This window comes from Lycorma delicatula, chromosome 3 (assembly GCF_047948215.1).
Source record: "Lycorma delicatula isolate Av1 chromosome 3, ASM4794821v1, whole genome shotgun sequence".
In the NCBI taxonomy this organism is placed as follows: Eukaryota; Metazoa; Arthropoda; class Insecta; order Hemiptera; family Fulgoridae; genus Lycorma; species Lycorma delicatula.
Window position 1 is genome coordinate 83,607,951 of NC_134457.1, and position 16,781 is coordinate 83,624,731.

Genomic DNA, 16,781 nt, shown 5'->3' on the forward strand with positions numbered 1-16,781 from the left:
AGCCAGTTTCTTGAATTCAAGGAACATAAAACTGGTAGAAATTCATTGTCATATTTGTCACATTTATACAGAAAATGCAATGATGCATGCTAGCGCCAGGGAAGGATGTGATAACATGTACAATGATTAATGGATTTGGTGACCATCAATGAATTGTTGAAGTATCCACTCTATGACAAAATTAGAGAGAACAGATGATTCATCATAATAAGATGTTTTTTCATGTATACTTCTGCACAAAATTGTATGTATGCTGATTGCCAAAGATGCTAATAAATAAATCTCAAAATGATAATGGGATTGAATTTTTCATTCTGTACAAAAAATAGGCAACCACTTCTAGAGCTATGTAGTCATTAGGGACAAGTTGTAGGCGAGCACGTAGTGTCTGAACAAAACAACATCATACTGCAATGAAGGGATGGTGCCCCGCTGTAAGTGTCTTACCACTAGCAGGGGGATTGTATAGAATATTTTTAAAAGATTTGTAATTCAAAGAGCATCTAGTAATCGAGTAACTTATATTTATTTTCTTATTCTCGATCTATTTATTAGTCTTTAGAATTGATCCAGGCATTTTCCTGGTCATTGAGACATGAAAGGTCTAGGAAATTCTGAAAAAGAGATGCAAGATTTTTTAATGGCAAAAGGAATAATGGAAATCATAATAAATTGTATTGCCTTGTTAAAAATTATAGATCATCAACTCAAATTACATATTATCAGTTTTTCTAACTACAGAAATTAGATTCAGTTTACTTCTGAAGTAAGTAACTGAAAATAAATATTTCAAACTCTGAAAACTATTATTACTGAAATATTTGGGTACTAAATTCTTATTAAGTTAACAAGTAACTTGTTAATCATAGGATAGGATAGGTAATAACACATTATAATCCTCTGTTTCAGGAGACCTCAGTGATTAAGAGACTTTTTTTAACCTTAGTGAGAAATTAATATTAACACACATAGAAGGATAGAAAGATAAAATAATGTTACATGTATACTTTCCTAACAGATATGGTACATTTTACTTATGTGGTACATTACATATATACAGTATCTGTGTTATGATAGATTTCGATTGCAATGCTTTAGTTGTATTATGTAGTAATGCAAATTCTCTCCCAGTGGTGATATTACGAAAGATTTGTTAGAAAAGTTATTTTATCTCCCAAAGTTTTAGTCATCTTTTTGTGCTGATATATATATATCCCAATATACAGGGCGTCTCTTAATGTTCTTCGGAGTTTCGAAAATTCATTAACAAAAAACTATTTCACTCAAGAATAAAACAAGTACTGTACGAAAGAGTACTTCAAATAGTTTTTTTCCACATATAATAGGCAGTTAGTAAACCATTTGCTCGCTAGGCGTCGACAGTAGAGAAAATGTCTGCCACGGGAAGTGAGAAGTCGTTTTGTGTGTTAGAATTTTACTTGTCAAAGTCAGTAATTTCTGTGCAACGTGCATTTCGGTTGAAATTTCATAAGAAGCCACCAAGTGACAATTCAATTCGTGCATGGTATAAACAATTCAGTGAAATCGGTTGCTTGTACAAGCCAAAATCAACTGGTCGTCCATCAACCTCAGAAGTCAATGTCGAACGTGTGCGTGCAAGTTTCATTCGCAGCCCGTCAAAATCGACTGCGGCTGCAGGCAGAGAATTAACAACAGTGTGGAGAGTTCTCCGTAAACGTTTATTATGTAAACCGTACCATCTTCAATTAATCCAGCATCTTTCTGATGGAGATAAAACACGTAGGCTCGATTTTTGTTTACAGTTACAGGAAAAGATGTTGTTAGATGAAGGTTCGACGAGATTTCGATTGCAATGCCTGATTTGAAATATGTAGTATTGTAAATTTTCTCCCAGTGGTAATCTTAGGGAAATGTGTTTGAGAAGTAATTTTTGCTCTCAAATTTCAGTCGGCTTTTTGTGCTGATGATACAATATATATATTTTGTGTTTATCAGCCCACTATGCTGATATAAACTCATCCTAGCTGGTGGGTGATGTGTGTAACAGGAAATCATTTCACTACTAACCTTACTCAGTGAGCCTAGCAATGGATCTTTTTCGCATGAAACCTAACGCATGAAACAAAGCAACAATGTATGAAATAGTGACGCACTTCGCCGCCATGAAAAACAAAATGTAAATCGATCTTGCAACACTCCGAAGATCATGTGAACAGAATTCTGGGTCAAAAAGAAGATTCTCTTAAACACTTGTTGCCTTAGTACTCTTAAACAATAATGGTATATAGTGGAAACAATATAGTAATTGACTTTATCCGAACCTGCTGTGTCTCGGTTACCAGGGGCGTTTTGTTGATTATCGTAAACACTGCCGACAACATAAACTCCACACGACCTTAACCTGGAAAATATCGATCAGCACCTTTACAGCGAAGATCTGTCATCAAGTGACTATCACCATTTCAGCGTCTTTAAACGTTGCTTCTCTCTCTGGCAGTCAAAAATGACGAAGTGTGCTTAAAATAGGCTTGCAGGAAGCATCATTCTGTGATGAAGGGACGGTGCCCCGCTGTAAGTGTCTTCTCCCCAGCGGGGATTCTGTAGAAAAATTTTTAACTCAGAGCAATAATCATTTTAGAAGTACATTCTTAACGTTTTTAATAGCCGTCTGACCCTATTTCTTGGTAACTTCTCTTTTTACGTTGTAAACTATTCAGTACGTCTGAAATGTTGGTAATATCCACATACCTTGTTCAAATTATTAAATATTGTGTGAATTGTAGGTTGTTGGTTAGAAATTCCAGAAAAACTGTTCCTTAGGTTTTTAATAAAAATTTTCTATTCTAAGATTACTTTTTTATGAAAAATCACGTTTGCGTGACTTTCTTTATTGATTTACATGAAAAAATATATATATATATATATATATATATATATATATATATAGAAAAATTGATTTGAAAGCATAATTTGGTTTCCTAAATTCGTTGTGTCACAGGGAAATTAGCCAAAAATTTACTTTTAAAAGGAATTTCATTCAAGCATAATGAATATCAATTAAATTCATAAAATAAGTAATGGTTGGATAATATCACCTTTTAATATGATCGTTAAAAAAAACTATTTTTTCTTTGTAATCTGAAAAAAAACTCATTAAAATTTATATTTGTTATTTGGAACTTCACTTCATTTTATTAAAGAAATTAATATACATATACGCGTATTTTGTCGCTATAAAATACACACTTAAAGGTATTACGTAGAGTCCGTAATTTTGTTAAAGTGGGTCTATTTTAAAAAAAAATTATCATATAGCCACTTTCTCTCTCTCCAGTCTTGAAAACTGAACTAACTTCACGGTGTATTAATTTTACTTTTATTCCTATATAATTTTATAACTTGACAGAAGCCGTGATAGTCTAGTGGTTAGGACCTCGCGTTGTGGCCGCGATAACCCAGGTTCGAATCCTGGTCACGGCAGAATGATATTTTTTTAATTTATTTTGTTTTACCAAAAAAAGTAAAAAATATAAATATCATACTGTAACTTAATTTATTTTCTTATTCATTATCTACTTATTAGTCTTTAGCATCTATCCAGTTATTTTCCAGGTCTTTGGGACTTGAGGGTCTGGGAAGTTCTGAAAAAGAGGTGCACGAGTATAAATAAAAAAAAAAAATACTTATTTCTGTTATTTATTAATCTAGAGCTTCATCAACATATTTGGAAGTTGAAACAACGAGGCCTGATAATTGAGCCGTATTTAAATGCTGGTATAATATTTCCAGTAACGCTTTGTTGGTACAACGATCTAATAATAAAACTCAGGAAACTTTAATTGGAGTTTGGTTATCAGTTTAAGCGTAAATTTAAACTAGTATTTAGTGTAAATTATGTCCAGCACATCTTTTATTACAATTTATCAATCATCATTGTTTGTGTGTTTATTTTACAAGCCATTGTCATGCTTATCTAATTACAATTACGTGATTTTTATTTATATTCCGTTATAACGTTACAGTAGCATTACAATCTGTTCAGAATTAAAATTGAATACTAAGTAAATAAGCTAAATTTGGAATGAACATTAAGGAGCTACACATCCAGTGATTTGTAACTTAAAAGTTAACAACGAAAAGAAATGAAATTGAAGAGGACATCGTAAAGCTGGTTTATAAAACCACTTAATTGAATCGATATATCAAGTCAAGAATATTGTTTCTCATTAATCTTGAAAAACCGCTGATAGTGTTATTCAATAAATTGACTGTCATATAATTTGGACGCCGATCCAAACGATTTTGATATGGTTGACTGATCAGAGAGATCTCTTACCTAACGGTTTGTAATTTAAAATCATTATGTATGTGGTTATTGCTTATAAACCAAGGTATGTTTATCATCTTTCGCAACGTCTTTGTCTGATATCGTTCAAGTATGTCAATACTGAAATTGCTTGCTGTAACCAACAATTCAAGCCCGTAAGGCCAAATTGGTTTCAAGATGGATTTATAAATCAATAGTTTATTATCTACTGAGACCCAAGGTCTGTGTCCTATTAGCAAGTAAATATTTTTAAACTTAAGGTCTAACTGCATTCGCTTATATTTGATATGTTTTATCCAAATAAGGCGCCGGTCAAGATGAAAACCTATATATCTACATTCTTGAAAATTTGGAATTGGAATATTAAAGATAGAAACAGTTGGGCAGTTTTCCTTTCGAAGAATGAATGTGACGTGCCTTGACTTTCTTTCGTTTATCTTTATTTTCCAGCATGTAAGCCATGATTCGAGAAGAGTGAGATAATCTTGAATATGAGATGCAGTAGCTTGATTTTCATGAACAGCAAGAATTGCATTATCATCAGCAAACGTTGAAACAGTTGTATCTACCGTAATTGGCAACCTCGTGGATTGCAAAGCGTTTAATTGGTAAGGACATTTGAAAAGGAGAAATCAAATCAATTTCATTTGTATCAGTTTCGATATTATTGGGCTGGTACACGTTGGAAAAGTGCTCAGCAAATAAGTTCGTCTTCTCTTGAAGTCTCGCCCACGTACTGTTATTTTTATAGAGAAGAAGAATAGACTGCTGGGGTAACGACTTTTCATAAAGTATATTCAGCAGACTGCTTGAATTAATCTTTAAAGTCTTGAAAAGCCTTGTTAAATCTTCCGCTGCCTGTAGGGTAACGAGTTCTCTGCCATACGTGTCATAGTCTCCGGCGTTCTTCTATCTTTCCTCTGATGAAGACTGGTTATGTATTTGTGCTGGGGGAGCAGAATCTAAATTGGGAGTGGAAGCCCGCACCGCTGAGTGTGTCAATTCGGTCAAATCGTGTACTCCATTATCCACATCGGCCGGTGACTTTAAAGGCATGTCCAGTCGTATATTTTCCTCCAAAAAGTCTTGAAAACGTTGTTTGTGGATAAATTTATTAAACAAAGTGGATACCTGGCAGTTAGCGTAAAGGCAATAGACATTGTAAGCACAACATGTGTATGATCTGACGACAAGTCAAAATGTGGTTAACATTATGAATAGTTTTCATAAATACCTTTGAAAATGAAAAAATCCAGGAGATCTGGAATTTTATTAAGATCTGTAAGCCTGTAGGTTGGTTTTCCAGAAGGCAAACACTCCAAATTATTGTCGATCGATCTGAAAAGTACCCTGATGCATTCGCTGATGGGTGATTGGTGCAATATATTGTATAGCCATGAAACTTGACAAATTGGCTAACATTAAACCTTCTTTTTTCAGATATAAGCATATTTTCAAGCATTCGCTCAAATCTTATGGTCCACGACATTCATAAACCCATGAAAATTTTGATTATCAATAGTTTGTTAATCACAGGAACTACTCATTTTAACGTTTTCAGCGTAGGTAGGACCAGAAATATTCTGTCTATTTACGTTACTATAATTATAATTATGAAAATCATTGTTAGTCGAGTTAGTTTAAAAATCGTGTTACTCGAACATCTCTTTTAGCACTCAGATTATCAATATTGTTATTAGTTGCAACTCTGGAACTAAAGAATAAACTCTGAAGTTTGGGAGAATAGACCTTAAGCTTTATACTATTGATACATACACCGTTTTTAACTCGCTGGGTGTTGATCGCCGCGGTTGACGCAGGAAGCTGGAATCTGTGGTACCTTAGAACAGACTGTTGTGGCATGATCTGCACCATATTTTACACCATGGTGCGGACGATTTTTGCATTAGACCACTTCTTTTTTTAACATAAAGAGCTTCAAACATTTATTTATTATTAGATTTGACAATGTAGAATGTAGTGATTCATGCCTCGAATGACCGCTCTATACGCTCTATATTGTGTAAGGATTTGTTTCGGGACCTCGGGAAACTCTGATATTTGTAGTTTACATAGGGACCATTTGTAAAGCCGGAGTAATAAAATCTCAGGAAGAGAAGATTTTTAAAAATGTATATAAATTATGTGCTTATTGTTTTATTTACTTATCGATCGATTATTTTAGAAAAATGAGAGCTCTGTTAGTTTGCCTTATAAATTTTCAGATAAAATGTTTAGTTTCTAGACATCGAAACTAGCAGGAAATTCCGCTGATCGATAGGAAAAAGTTGTTACAAGTAAGCGTTGAATGAATTATTATTTATCTAAACAATTGTTTCACTTCGGTGCAATGTGAGGCGATTATTCTATTCTCTGAGAGAAAATCCTGGAATTGAATACATGTTATCTTGGTAATAATGAATACGTCTCTATTTTATGGAGTAACTTATGTACGAATGTCAGCTCATCAACAAACGTTATGCTTATTATATCTAAAATAATATCGGGTTGGCTTGAAGTTATGAATAATCATTATGCTGGAAAACCCATATTAATTTACTAATTAAATAGGCAATTAATTATATTTATAATAGCAATAAATATCCAGTAAATATTTTTAACCGGTTTCATTTAACAAAGCATGTTTCCGCCTAACCGACTTTGTTGTAATTTGACATGAATCCTTCCAAATTATCTATTTACTTAATAAATTTTAGAAGAAAGAAGCACGAATAAATGTGTAAGCATGATTTTTTGAACAACTCTTGAGACTTTTGTATAACTAATCAATTAATAATATATATTAATAAGTATATATATATATATATATATATGTTAATTATTTGTTTAATTAATAAACAGAAACTTCTTAATTTATGCCATAAATTTCACATTCGTTTAAGCACATTTTTTAGCGATCTGGAATGATTGACAGTGTACATTATTGTATTCCATCCCATAACTATAACCTTAAAGAATAGATATAAAATTCATCATGTTAATAAATAATAATATAAAATGGAAGTCATTTTAAACTTATCTACAATAAATATTCATATATATTTCTTTTAATGTACACATTAATTGTTCAAAACGTCAGATCTAAAAATAATACCAGGAAGTGAAGGTAAATACTGTCATGTTTCGATTACTTGCAGTTCATAAATGTACTCCGGATTTTCACTGCTAGATAACTAATTAAGTTACGGTTTCTATTAAAAAAATGTTTTTGCCCCTTTAAGATAAAAAAAATTCCAAAGTTATAGGATAAAATTTGGTATTTTAAATTTTAATTAATAGTTTTCATCGACTATCCTCTCTTATTTTCTATTCGAAATTTTTTAGTTAATTTTAATTTGATCTTGTTTTTTATATTCTTTTAAATTCTACACTAACTGATAGTATTATTTTGATATATTACACCTAATCGGCTTTTATTAGTGAATGGCTGTCGCTCAATAATTTGTTTCTAATTTACAAAATATAGTAAATAAAAAAACAGTTTTTAAATATATCTTTTATATACAAAAAGTAAAAAGTCTTATCTGTTTCCTGTATTACACACATACTTGTATGTGTGTGTGTGCGCGCTCGCGCGCGTGTTTGTAAGCACGTGCATGTGTAGTTTTTCCGTTAATAAATTCAACTCATTTATACTTTATATTTTTTCGTAGTTTTTCCTATAACTTTTCTTTTTCTTTTACCACACCGTCAGTCAATGTATTTTATCGAGACGATGATAAATATTATAGCAATAATGTTAAAAAAATTCGATTGGAATTGCTGCTATTCGAAACAGTGACCGTTAAGTTAAAATTAGTCACACTTCAGACAATTACTTTAACTATCTTTCTTTCTAAAATTATTTTAATTTCATTAGATGCAGGTAATGAATCTTATTCCATGTCTCTTAGATATGTGTTACCTCATTAAAATTATTATAATAGAGTGTAGATTAGTAAAAAAATTAATGAAGTATTAATACTAATACTAGTAAAAATAGTAATATCAACACTCGCTGTAACTGAGTACAGTTAGTGTCGATATTACTATTACTATTTTTGAATACATTTTATAAAATAAAACACAAAATTAAAACACCTTCACGAGATTAGATCAATTTCAGCAATAATTATATAAAGAGATCGAATAGTTAGATCGAATAATAAATATATTGTTTCCATAGAAATAATGTAAGTTTAATTTCTATAGAAACTATTATTATATATTTGAAAACAATCGGCAACTAAACCGTAGTATACCTCGTATAACCTTCAATTACTCTGTCATTCTACTCAATCGTCTTTAACGGAACTAAAAACAATTTGTGTTATTATACGTCACTTTTTTTTTTGGTTTCCGTAGTGAGAGGAAAAAGCTCTACCAGCTACTATCATGCCCGCACTGACGGCAATGCGGGGCTCTCACCCGCTAAAAAATCCTCCTCTCTAATAAAAATTATAATAGACTGTAGATTAGTAAAAAAATTAATGAAGAATCTTCAAAGAATTTTTACTGAAAAATATTGCTTACTTCTTGTAAAAATAAATAGCAGCAATTCTGCCGTTTATTGGTACAAGAAGTAAGTAACAGCTAATCTGCCGTTTATTGGTATTTTTAAAAACATTTTCTAAAATACTGTTAAATACTAAGTTTTATAAATATTAGAAACTTACTCAATACTTATTACTAAATATTAGAAATATACTTTTCTTACTCGCTTATTTATCTAAAATACACTTCTTACTCGCTTTATATAAGCGAGTAATTGAATTGTCTTTTACAATTAAATAAGTAACATTTAAGCACTCAAAAGTTATTTTTACTTTTATTTTCGATTTATTTATTAAATTTTATTCTTAACTTTCCTTTATTATAACATACGCGTCTTAGTTTGTTAACCGGAGTTAGATATTTGGAGGTCTGCATTTTTAGACTGTCATGGTCGTCCTGAAGAATTGCAATTACTTCAGTTAATAAAAATGTTCTGAATTATCGAAGTTGTATCTCTATGGAATTTCTTATCCAATTTTTCGCAAGAGCGCTCGGATTAGCAGAGGTATCTCCTGAAGCTAAGATGTTAAGGTTGAAATGAGAGAGACTAGGGGAATTCTTTTGAATTGATCATTCATCAAAACCTAGATGTTTTCACGGTTAACAGCAGGGTTGATGGATTATACAAACATATAGTTCTTTAAGTGCTAAATGGACCGCACCAGTTTAATTTATACAAAATATTTGATCGTAATCTAAGAAAGCGTATTCTCAGTTCAAAAATCCGGAAATTTCAATAATTTTGATGAGAATCACATTCCTGCAATTCGTTTTCAGTTATTTCTGTTTATTTTTACATTAAAATATTCAATTCATAATAATCTTAGTTGTAATGTTTTTTAAGTTTTATGGTTATCAACTGCTGTAATCATTAGCTCTATGGAAGTTATAGCGTATGGAAAATGCCATGCCTGACCGGGATTCGAACCCGGAATCTCCGGATGAAAGACCGAGACGCTACCACACCACAACGGAGATCGGCTGTAATCATATTAATCCGATTTATGTATTCATACATTATGCAGAAGTTTTCAGTACATTGTTTCTCAATAGTAAGGAATCATTTAATTTGAGTTTTTTTTAATACTTACATATTCCATCTTTCTTATAACGATGAGATGCTTAAAATATTTTTTGTGCAAGATGCAACGGTCCGAGCCACATTCTTTTAAGGTAATGATATTTTTTATAAAGCATTTTTTCCATGAAAGTTGTTGTGCTATTCTGTCAGGAACGTTTGTGTCGGGTTATTACAATACGGTTAAAAGTTGGTTAATTTGACTGTTGTCCCTTATAGGTATAGTTTATTGTATAGGTATATATATATATATGTTTTTGTTTGCACCGGCCACTATAGGATCACTTATATTAGTTATTTCTGGCTGGTTTTTAACTCTCCATTACCTCCTTTTTCTTTCACTGTGTTGCTTCCTTCTGCCTTCCGACCACTTTAGGTTAGAGCATTTTCCTCTCTTGGGTCCTTTGATTTTTAAGGTTTTTTTCCTAAGCATTGCTCTGTCTTTTAAATCTGTCACGTTTTTGTTTGCTAGACTTTGATCCTCTAACTTGTGTGAACTATTTAACGTTCATCTTTTCTCCATAACGCTGGTCAAAAATTCTCTTCGTAAGTCTGCTTGAATCCAATCTTGTCAGAAGTCCTTAGAATTCCAGTCTTTCCTTACGTATTGCTTTCGTGATGTTAAATAGTGAATAAATATATTAATTGGTTATTAAAGTTTTTACTATTTAATAAGATTAGTAAACAATATAATTCTGAAAGAGAAAAGGAACTGTCCCTTCATTCCATAAAACATCTGATCAACATCTAGGGTTACGTAAGTTTGTTGATTGCAGTAGTAATTCACTGGTAGAATTTAGAGCGAAGTTGGACTGTATATTCGTAGGTGATGAATGAAGACAAGGCCTTGTTGCTTGTTGAATAACGGTTTAATGAATTGTCGTCTTGACAGTAAATGAAATATATAATTGAACTTGATACATATCTTTACATATATAATTAAATTAAATAACATATAACTTATACTAATAAACTAAACGTTCATCCGAATATTTCCATCCGGACTGAAAGTGCATACGACTACTCTGAATCGGATTCTGACGTAGAATGCTAGTAGGAGCTTCACTTTCCGGTTAGCGCTAGCACCCACTAGATCGCAGAACAGAACGGCTCGACGTGGAACGGAACATTCACTCAAATCGATTTTTATTATGATGATATACAGATCCATGATTATTTGTAGGTGTTTTATTTCATATTTCCTATACTAATCGTTAAAATTTTTTTGTATGTTTCAGGTATGCTTTGTATCCAGAAGTAAAGATATTATTTCGTTAGTTACACATTTTGCCATAAGTAAACAGTTTTAATTTTATTTTTTAATTATTAAAAAAAACTAGGAAAATTTTTTAAAATTAATAATCTAATTTTACATATTTTAAGCTCTCTATAATTTTAAATTGTTTTTACAGTTTGTGTTGATTCAAAGCATCTAGATAAAATTATTCATGTAATATTAATAAGCGTTTAATATCTTAACTCTGTGCATAAGTTTTGATCTGTTGCCAGAGCTAATTTATATATTTGTTTTATATATATAATGAATTTAAGTAAAAAAAAGTTGTCATTTTACTTTCCCGCCTAGATATTGCTATAGTAATGGTATAGCTCTAGAAGGAAAAGCATTGTTATCAGTGCATTTTGGGCAAATGCGGTTTTCACTGGATCTTCAAGTTTTGTTACCTAAGAACCCAAAAAACCAAAAAAATTGATGTACATTTTTCGGATGTTAATGTTCGTCTGTTTGGTATTGGCCTCTATCTACTTATCATCTTATACCTCCAGAAGTATTAAACGATTTTGACCAAACTTGGTAAGACTACTTCTATATATATGGCATTGATGCCATTATACTTTCAACTTAAAAGGTCAAGGAGGTGAGGTTATAGAGCAAGGTCACCCTCAGAATCTCGAAATTTCGCCTAATTAAGATCATATTTTTCTTAGGTACATTTGCTAACAAAAAAATAACAGTATTTGCAAAAAAATACATTTTGTAAAATTGCAATCCATCACAACAAATGCTGTTTTAGTCATCTGCTACGTTGTGAAGTCTCAGTTGAGCGGTATAATTAAATAAATGAATGATATTTAAAGTGTAAAAAAAGTAACTCGGTCTGGCCAGTTCTCGAACTCGATCGCTTGTTGACTCAGCACCTGGTGCGTTAAGCCTTGCGGCTACACCAATCTGCCGATCGTACAAGCGAATTCGTTCTTTGTAAGTTGTGAAAGTACATTAGTTTAGTTAGTGCTGACCGTGGTCACTAGTACACTAGATACCCGCGTGAATTAAATATGATATGTTCGGACCGCTTTAATTGGAATCATTGAATTAAATAAACTAAAAAATTTGTATTTAAATAGAATGATAAATACGAATACTTAATTTAAAGTTGTGTGTGTAAGCTGTGCATCAGAAACAACCCACAGCTGTTTGTCAGCATTTTTTTGTAGTGGCATGAGTTCGAATAATTCGTTTTCATAATTAAATCCATAAAGTAATGAACTATAAATCGACTGGAAAGGGATTTTCTGGACTTGCTTACAATAGTAACATATTTAGGAAATAACTCCGTTAGTTTATAGTACAGTTTTGGGAGAAAAGAGGAAACGGTATCGAAGGAAATTAAATCTAAAGTGCAACTGCGAGTGTGCCCTGATCGGAAATAGGAGAATTGTGTTAGAAGCAGTTATCGCCAAATCACGTCTCGATCAGTTTGTTAAGTTAGGAGTCCATCCCTTGGAGGATACAATATTGATTTACATATACAGATGTTAGCCTATAAATTATTCTACAAGCTAAAATTATTTTAATTTATTTTGTTCTTTGTTAATATTATTGTATTAAAAAAAAAAAAAAAATATATATATATATAATTAATATATAATAAAAAAAAACGCAGTAAAAAAAAGGTAACAATCTGTCTTTTATAGAGAAGTTTTGTCTAAGCATATAATATTACACCAAATACCAATATATAAACTCATATTTTATTATAATTAAATATTTTAACTTGAATGCATTCTAATCATCCCAAGCTCCCCCGCAAGCGTGGTTTTTTAATAACTTATATATATTTAGCCTTTATCTACTATTTATAATTTTCTTAAATTAATTTAGGACATATTTTCATATTTTGTTTGTAATAACTTTGATAAATAAATTAATTTTCGTAAGTAATTGGATTGCACCTTGCTCGAAGAAAGGTAAAAACAAATTAGAATAATTATTAAAAATGTTCCACATTTCCCAAACTATACTAAACTATATATTTGCTCCATTTGTGCTTGAAAATGTTCTAAAAACCATTTTTGCTTTTCTTTTGAATTTAATATTTTAAGGAATTTTAATGTAAAACGTATAAATTGATTTTTACACTTTTGCCGTTTTATGCTACCGCTATGGAATTAATTTTTACGAGATTTGGTGATATTGTGATGGTAACTTATGTTTATGATTCTGATTATGTACTTCTCGAGAGAAGCCACGAAGAGAAATCTAAAAATCAATTAATGAGTCCTGTACTGATCAAACTGGTCTGAAGAAATTACAATACACTGATAGTTTTTATACATAAAACAGACTTTAATATTTACTTACATTCTTGAGTTGAATGAACACAGTGGGTTCAAGTGGCAGAGCTCCTGTTCGCCCGATACATCCCCTGATCGCGACGGGAAATACAAATAACCATATAGCGCGGACGAAGCCGTGACGACGGTATTGGTAGTGTGTTAAAAAGTTTTAACTTTAAAATTAAAACATGTACGTATATTTATTTTTATAATATATAAATACAATTTTTTGTCAATTTGGCTTATTATCCTGAGACAAGTTTTAGGTGTGGTTTATTTGATTAATTTAGAATTACGCTTTAAATATCTTCATAATAATCGTTACTCTTTTTTATTAAAAAAAACAAAAAAAAACAAAGAATTTGTATTTATTAAACCCCCTTTTAATTGTTTTATAATTTCTTTTCTTGATTTAATTGTAACATAATTAAGCAATTTCGTAACCGAAATAAGGTTTAAAATAAAAATAAAAATGTTAAAATAAGAAATAGTGAAAGTGGTTTAGCCATTCATAACTTAAGAACAATGGAAAAATAGGAGTAAAGTCGTTTCCCTTGCCTTCTTCAATGAGCTGAATATAATTCTCAGCTTACCAAGCCAGTCGAAATTCGTGCAGGTGATTCTTAGTTACTAGTGATACTTTCATTCTTTTGTTTACTATACAGATCGGCTGTATAGTACATACCATAACTTTTTGAGACAACCGGTGACTACCGCTTTTTTTATTTCAGATTTCACTTTTCTTATTTTTATTACAGTCGTAAAAAATACTGGGAGAAATATCGTAAAATCAAACACTTTTTGAAATAAAATTAAACCAGAGATAAAGAAAAAGAACGAAAATACATATATTTCAATTTTATGAAGCGGAACGGCCGGCTGATTTGCTCCGCCATCAATTCCACCTCCTCTCTACTCTTCATGCGCCACTGCAATCCCTGTAAGGCAGCATCGCATACACGCCTCAGCCTGTGCCGATCCAGGCCCCTTAGGTTATAGCGACCTGAATCTGGCGCTCTTAGACCGCCTCCGTAAGCAATATCATAGGTTATAAGCCTATGATCGCTCACACTGGCCTCGGGCCAGACAGTCCAACTACTTGTCTTCCGAAGCAAGTCGCCCGTCACCAAAGTGACGTCTATGTAACTCTCCCCCAGTTCGCTGGAGAAAGTTGGCGGCTGCTCCGCATCATTAATCAAGTAGAGGTTCCTGGCTTCTGCGAACTGTTCGAGACCAGCGCCTATGGGGTCGTTAATATCGAAATATTTCAACAACTATTGTTGTTGAAATATTTCGATATTAAATTCTAATAACAAGTGACTTAGTAACGATAGGCAATATAGGAGCCTAGTAACGCATTAGAAACCTTTGTTTCAGGTGCCCGCAATGATTTCCCGCTTATTTTTTAACTGTAGTGAGGAGATTACTATTAACATACATAGAAGGTTAAAGTAATATATTTCATGAACATTTTCCCAACAAATAGGATACATTAATGAATTTTTTTTTATACATCACACATGTATAGCATCTGAGTTACGCGAGATTTCGATCGCAATGCTTTATTTTAAGTATGTAGTAATTTAAAACCTTCTGCGATGGGTGATCTTAGGGAAGTTATATTATCTCCCAAATACAAGAATTTCCCTGAAGGTATAAATATAATTAATTAAAATTTCAGTGATGAGTAATGTTGATATCAAAAATCGAAAATTGAAATAATTGTTGAAAATAAAAATTACGTTTATTTACAAAGAATGAAAGGTGTGCCTTAATTGAAATAATTTTGATATTACTTAAAACGTAACATAAAATAACTGATCACTCGTAGGTAATTTTAATTTACGAGATGTAGGTGTAACAAGCAACGTGTGAAACAAAACGACAATTCTGGGACAGAAAGGAACTTTTCTTGAATACTTGTTGCTTTGATTCTCTTAAAAACAGTAGTAGTATGTATTGCAAAACGTTGCAAAAATCTGCTTGCATTATCCGGACATGTTGTGTCTCGGTTACCCGGGGATTTTTTTTTGATTATCGAAAACGGTGCCGACAACATAAACTCCTCACGACTAAAAATCGATTAGAAAATATCGATCATCTTTACAGCGAAGACTTGTCATCAAGTAACTATCATCGTTTCAGAGTCTTTAGACGTTGTTTCTTTCTGGCAGTTCCAAAATGACGATTACGGTGAGATGAAATATCTGCTTAACATAAGCTTGCAGGAAGCATCATTCTATGATAAGGGACGGTGCCCCGCTGTAAGTGTCTTACTACGAGTGAGGATTATGTAAAAAAATTTGTAACTCAAAAAACAATAATCATTTTAGATATACGTTCTTAACGTTTTTAATATCCGGTTTATCCTATTTTCTTTGTACCCTTTCTTTTTATGTTATAAACGGTTCAGTAATTCTGAAATGTTGGTAATATCCACATACCTTGTTCAAAGAATTATATGTTGTGCGAATTGTAGGTTGTTCATTAGAACTATCTAATTTCAGAAAAACAGTTCCTTAGGTTTTTATTAAAAATGTTCTCTTCAATGATTGCTTTTTTTTATTGAAAATTACATTTGTATGATTTTTGAATTTATTTACTTGAAAATACATATACAGAAAAATTGATTCGAAAGCATAATTTGATTTTCTAAATTCGTTGTGTCACGGGAAAATAAAACAAAATTGTTCTTTTAAAAGGAATTTTTTACAAGCATAATGAATGAATATCAATCAAATTAATAAAATATTGGTAATGGTTTGAGAATAGCATCTCCCTTTAAAATGATCGAAAAAAAAATCATTGGTTCTTTGTGATCTCAAAAAATATTACAGATTAAAATTAATATATGTAATTTGGAATTTCAGTTCATCTTGTAAAGAAATTAATATATATATATATATATATATATATATATATATATATATATATATACGCTTAGTTTTTCGATAAAAAATACATGCACAAAGATATTTCGTAGAGCGTGATTTTGTTAATGTTGGTCTACTTTAAAAAGAAATTATCATATAGCCACTTTCTCACTTTCTCTCTCTTCAGTCTTGAAAGGTGAACTAACTTCACGGTGTATTAATTTAGTTTTATTCCTATTTAATTTTATTATATGACAGAAGCCGTGATAGTTTAGTGGTTAGGACCTCGCGTTGTGGCCGCGATAACCCAGGTTCGAATCTTGGTCATGGCAGAGTGGTATTTTTTTAATTTATTTTGTTTTACCAAAAGAAAGGAAAAAAAATATGATAC

General features: G+C 31.5%; 2 non-coding genes across 2 annotated transcripts; both read left to right on the plus strand.

The window, feature by feature from the left end:
• Positions 1–3,390: 3,390 nt before the first annotated feature.
• On the plus strand, positions 3,391–3,462 carry TRNAH-GUG (transfer RNA histidin (anticodon GUG)). Its single transcript has one exon. It is a non-coding gene; the product is annotated as a tRNA-His (tRNA).
• A 13,188-nt stretch (positions 3,463–16,650) lies between these two features.
• Positions 16,651–16,722, plus strand: TRNAH-GUG (transfer RNA histidin (anticodon GUG)). The gene has a single exon. It is a non-coding gene; the product is annotated as a tRNA-His (tRNA).
• The last annotated feature ends 59 nt before the right edge of the window (positions 16,723–16,781 follow it).